The following is a 6,537-nucleotide window of genomic DNA, read 5'->3' on the forward strand; positions in this document are numbered from 1 at the left end:
TATTCAAATCTAAACACAACTCACTACTAAGCACTAAGTTATAAACTCCAATCTTGGTAACAGGTGACGATCCCCTATTACCCATGATCAAGTTCATCCTCCCGTCCTCCACATCCTCATTTCTTCTTAGCCCCTGCAAATCAGAACAAATGTGAAAATCACATCCTGTATCAAGGACCCAAGAATGAGAATATGGTGAGTTTTTAGATAAGTGTAAGGGTTAAAATGTTGTAATTAGTCGAAATGTATTTGGTACTCTTCGAATGTTTTGTAATCTATTTTACTAAGGCGCATTGATTCGAAGCTTAAGTGTCTATGCCTTAGTATATTTTTTGTACGCTTTCTGTTCCCTATAAATAGGGATATTTACTAGAGTTAGATAAGAGTTTTTACAGACCTGTCTTTGTACTCTGTAAACATTCGAAAGCGTAATAGAGCTGAAACAAGATCATATTTACATCTGGTGTTCAATTTCGCATTCTTACTTGATTTTTTACTCTGATTCATTTTATATTCGATTCAATGATTCATCAATTGATATCAGAGCAGGAATCACATCTGTGATATGATTTTCATATATTAAAAAAAAGTTTTTGAATCAAATTTTTGGTTCAAAAGTTTCTGCACTTTTTGATAGTGAAAAATTTGTCTTGATTTTAGATTGTGATTTGAGTCTACATTTGAATTGTTGAATCGAGTGTTCTTCTTGTAATTCCGATTTGATTCAACCAGTTTGTTTTCAAATTTCCAAATCTTCTTAAAAATTTTCAAAATCATCTTCCGTACAACAATGGCGAGCTTCAATCTCAATTCAATGACCTCGTTTTCTCATTTGTTAGGATCATCAACCAAAATTCCAATGCTCATCCCTGAATATTATGATCAGTGGGCTGATCGTATGCAGGATTATCTGAATGGTCTTGATGAAGAATTATGGTCATGTATCTCTGGAAATGTCAATGTTCCAGTGAATGTTCAAGCAATTGGATCATCTTCTACAAGTTCTGGTGTTGATAATCAAACTTATTGTTTGAAGAAACTGGAGAAGAGGTGTATTAGGGAATTGCGAGGAGCTTTACCTCCGGTTGTGTACAATTATGTAAGGAGTTGTACAACTGCAAAAGAGATCTGGAACAATCTGAAAGATAAGTTTCAAGGAAGTGAGAAGAAGAAAATCAATTCAGTCAAACAGTGTTTGGTCGAGCTGAAAGATTTCAGACAAAAGAAGGTGAAACAATTGAAGTCTACTATGATCGACTGAACGAATTAATCTATCGTTGTAATCGCTATGGAATTACCAGGACTTCAATGGAATTCAATCTCATCTTTGTGATGGGTCTTCGAAAAGAATGGAGAAGCGTGAGTATGATGGTGAAGAATCAACAAAGTTTTGATACATCAACTCTCAATGATTTGTACAATCAGTTGAAGACACACGAAACTGAGGTAAATGAAATTGCTGGGGAAACAAAGCTGAAAATGGTGATTCTGAGGAAGAAGAGGGATTCATCCTGAATTCGGATGATGAGGCAATAACATTTTACTCGAATAATCGTGTTAAGAAGTTTTTCAAAAAGCCTTTCAATCCGAAGGCTAAGCTTGCTGAGGTAAAAGGAAGTACTGTGAGTAAAAATGTTGTTGCGGAGAAAAAGAAGGTTGAGAAGAAAGATTCGAAAATGTCTGAAGGAAAGAGTGAGAAGAAGCTAAAAGGTGATGCTGGTATTGATTGTCATTATTGCAATGGAGCCAATCATCTTGCGAATGATTGTATGCTTCGGAAGAAGGATGAGAGAAAGAATAAAGTAAAAGATGAGGCTTATTATGCAGAAAAGCTTGAGGAGGTTCGTGCGAAAGCTAAGAATTTATCACTGGTCGCAAGGGGTGAATAGGAGGAGGATGGAACTTATCAAATATGGTCATCTGGATCAGACGATGAAGAAATGAGGAATCCAACACATGGAGAAATGTATGCAAAGATGGTGGAGGACTCAGATGAAGAGGGATTCGAAGTGAAATGAAGATGCTTCGTATCCAAAACAGCAGATAAATCTCCAATGACAACAAAGGTACGTAATATTCTCGAATCTTTTAATATTCCTACACATGCTTATGACTCTGAACCAATATCTTTTGATGAGACAGTTACTTATTTTGATTCAATTGTTGTGTCTGCTAGCAATGAGGCCAACAAGTTGTCCATGGAGTTATTAGAGACCAAAAAGCGATTAGACATGAAAATAAGTAAAATTGACTGTTTGGAATTACAGATAACACATATTATGTGTGATAGGGATACTTTATCAAATGAAGTCAAACTTTTGCTAGCACAAAGAAATATATACTGTAATTATGCTAAGAGACTTTATGGCAAATTAACTGATTTACATCATTCATGTGAAATAAGTAAAGAGCAACATAGAAAATTACTACCTTTTCTAGCATACGAAAGAGCTAAGGTAGATAATATTTCGTATGATTGTGAGAAAATAATAGCTGATTTTGACAAAGTTCCTCATGATAGATATAAATATGGAATTGTCAAAATTGATGAATGTCTTGATGCGAATGAATTAGTTAACATAGTGAATGATACTTTGACTAAATCTGAACAAATTCAAATTTTGAAAAAGACTGAGAATTCAACATCTGATTCTCAATCTAATTTTGGTGATATTGAAGATAATTCTGACAATATTAGTGAAATTAGTGATCTTGAGGATGTTGATTGTTCCTAGTTGTCTGTTGTTAATGTTGCATCAACATTTAAAGGGAAAGAAAAAGTTAAGGATTTGATGGTTAAGAAAGAAACTGATATACCCTCAACTTCGAAAGTTTGTGATATGGACTTCGTGGATCTCAGAGACTGTCAAACTGATGATAGCGATGATGAAAAAGAAGAGCAAAATTCGAAGGAAAAGAAATCTTCGAAGGAAGAAGACATTCCTTGAATTGTGGTTGATCAAGTGTATGGTGATACAAAAAAGTTCGAAAAGGTGATGAATGAACAAGGTGCTCACTTTCTTGAAACGAATACTGTGGTTTATCCACATTTCAAGTGTACAGATGATGTCATTTTCCCAAATCAAGTATTCGTAACTACTGGAAATGTTGAGAATGTCAAACCAGAATTAAAGAAGTTAGTTGAAGAGGATAATTTGAAAACAACAGACGAAGGTTTTTTTCGCAAATCAAAGCACAGTTGAAAACAACCTAACAAAGAATTCGTACGTTTTTCAACGTCAAAAATCACAAAGAAAATGGGTTGAAAAATCAAAAATTGAAAAAGAAATTTCAAAACCACTTGTAGTGGAAAATGAGAATGTTGTCAAACTAAACACCAAGGAATTCAAAGATCAAATTGACAAATTTTCGAAAGAAAATAACATTTCAAAAAGACAAGCTAGGAAGAAAATATTTTGGCTGAATATTGAGTCTCAAAAGATGTCAAATGAAACGACAAAACCTGTTAAGACTGTGAATTCAACAACTTTTTCAGACAAAAAGAAAAATCCCGCTCAAACAAATAAATATTTGTCTGAATCACAATCACACAAAAATGTTTTCAAAGCTAAAAATTCATATTTTTCAACAAATAAACAACCTTCATCTCAATCAAATCATTCAAGGTCTGAAGTGAATAAACAACCAAAGTTTTCGAAAGTTTCAAAAACTACAATTTCAAGGAAATTTTCAAATGAATCAAATCCACCACCAATATTCTCTCAACGACAACATTTTAAATCGACTATTAATACATCTTATGCTCAATCTTTTCTAACGAAACCAAAAGTTGATTTCATTCCTCAAAAGCCAAATTTTCCTAATCACACGAAGAAACAAACGTTGAAAACTTCAAATGAAAAAGGGATAACTTCAAGGAAAAATATTGATCATTGGCTTGAAGGCAAAGGAAAAATGTATCAGTCGAGTACATTTTCAAATGAGCAAACTCACGAAGCCTATGAGAAGTATGTGAATACTTCATCAAACGGAAGTTCATCTTCTAAGGATTCGAACATATCAGTCAAAGCATGGAAACCAGTAGTAAAAGCAAAGAATGTACAATCACAAACTCAGAATACGAAGGGTAATGTCAGTGAACATACGAAACCATCAAAATCTTATGTTTCGGTTCCTTTAAATGATGATGTGAACTTAATTGATAGTCTCAAAACCAAAGTTTGTGATTGGGTTAAAAGTTCTTCATTACATTCGAAATTGAAATCTAATTTCCAAGGACCCAAAAACCCTTAGGTCCTAAATTTTTTCACTAATTGTAGGTACTATGTGACGAGCAATATGATAATAAATGGTACATTGATAGTGGTTGTTCTCGTCACATGACTGGGAAGAAGGAGAATTTACGTGATTTTCGAAGCCTAAAGAATGCTGGAGTTGTGAAGTTTGGGAACAATCAAAAATGTCAAGTCAAAGGATATGGGAAGATAACAAACGGACAATTCACAGTGAATCGTGTTGCATATCTTAAAGGTCTTCAACATAACTTGATAAGTGTTTCACAACTTGTTGTGGGCACTGGCAATCAAGTTCTTTTTAATGAAGAAGGAAGTGTTATTTCGAATGTCAACACTAACGAAGTTTTACTTAAATCCAAAAGGAAAGGTGACATGTTCACTTTGGACATCAATCTGATAGTAGGGAAACCTGCTATATGTCTTCTTTCGAAAGCAACATCAGACTTAAGTTGGCTTTGGCATCGAAGACTTTCTCATCTCAACTTTCGAAACATCAATAAACTTATGGTACAAGATCTGGTAAGAGGTTTACCTGTACTTAAATTTGATAATGATTCTTTGTGTGCAACTTGTGAAGTTGGAAAGCAACATAAACAAGGTCATCCAATTACGATAGATTCGAAAATTGTCGCACCTCTGGAGCTCTTACATATTGACTTGTGTGGTCCATCAACAGTTTCAATACTCAACAAGAAAAGGTACATATTAGTCATTCTTGATGATTTTTCTAGATTTATGTGGGTTTATTTTCTCAGGCTTAAATCCCAGGTTGCACAAATCATGATTGACTTTATCAAAAATATGGAAACAACATTAAAGAAGATTGTTCGAAAGATTAAGAGTGATCATGAAACTGAATTTAAGAACAATGTTCTTGATTCATTTTTGGTGGACAAAGGGATTTCGCATAATTTTTCATCTCCATACACACCACAACAAAATGGTGTTGTTGAACGAAGAAATAGGTCTCTATGCGAAGCGGCAAGGACTATGTTGGCATATACGAATCTTCCACAATACCTTTGGGCTGAAGCAGTATCCACCGCATGTTTTACTCAAAACAGATCTTTCATTCATCGGCGTTTTAACATCACTCCATATGAAATTCTCAACAATCGAAAACCTAATGTGAAATTTTTCCATGTTTTCGGATGCAGGTGCTTTATTATGAATCTCAAGGATAATCTTACGAAATTTCAAGCTAAAGCAGATGAAGGGATTTTCTTGGGATATTCGCATAATTCAGTCGCATATCGTGTGTTGAACAAAAGAACAAGAAAAGTGGAAGAAACTTTTAATCTTACATTTGATGATTACTATATTAAACAAACTGAAACGCATTTTGAAAATCATCCTATTCTAAAAGAAATGCAAGATGAATCTGAACCTTCACAAATGTTGGATATTGATTATGATTTAATTTTTGGTATTTCAGATCATGCTGTTGATGCTGAAATTAATGCCAATGATAATCATCTCCCTGAATTAACAAAGCTTACTGATGATTCAACATCAATTTCTCAAGAGAAAGGCGAAAGTATGCATCATAATCTAGTAGAGGGGGAGCACTTGGATTCGAACACTCTAGTTGAGGGGGAGCATTCTTTCGAAGGGGAGAATGAGAGAATGAATGCTGATGTTGAGGGGGAGCATAATGTTGAGGGGGAGCATTTAGAAAACATTGAGAATAATAATGATTTTGATGATGTTTGTTCAATTGCAGGTTCAGAGAATGAGGATTTATACGAAGATGCACCTTTCGACTTTGATCCAGCTTATCCACCAATGGAAAACTGGACAAGAGATCATCCGAAGGATCAAGTAATTGGGAATCCGCAAGAGGGTGTTTTAACAAGAGCTCAAATTCGTGCAAAGAATGAGGTATTGAATACTCATCAAGAATTTTGCATGTTCAATGTTTTCATCTCTAAAATTGAACCAAAGACAGTTAAGGTTGCAATGGAACACTCAGATTGGGTTGTTGCGATGCAATCTGAATTGTCTGAATTTGAACGAAACAAGGTTTGGAGATTAATTCCTAAACCTGAAAATGTTTCGATTGTCGGGTTAAAATGGATTTTCAAAAATAAAACCGACAAAGATGGAAATATCGTTCGAAACAAAGCCAGACTTGTTGTTAAAGGATATTCACAACAAAAAGGAATCGACTATGAAGAAACTTTTGCCCCTGTCGCAAAACTCGAGGCTGTTCGTATATTTCTGGCTTATGCAGCTCACAAAGACTTTGATGTCTATCAAATGGACGTGAAATGTGCATTTT

This window comes from Lactuca virosa, chromosome 2, assembly GCF_052849685.1.
Source record: "Lactuca virosa cultivar CGN04683 chromosome 2, Lactuca_virosa_CGN04683_v6, whole genome shotgun sequence".
NCBI lineage: Eukaryota > Viridiplantae > Streptophyta > Magnoliopsida > Asterales > Asteraceae > Lactuca > Lactuca virosa.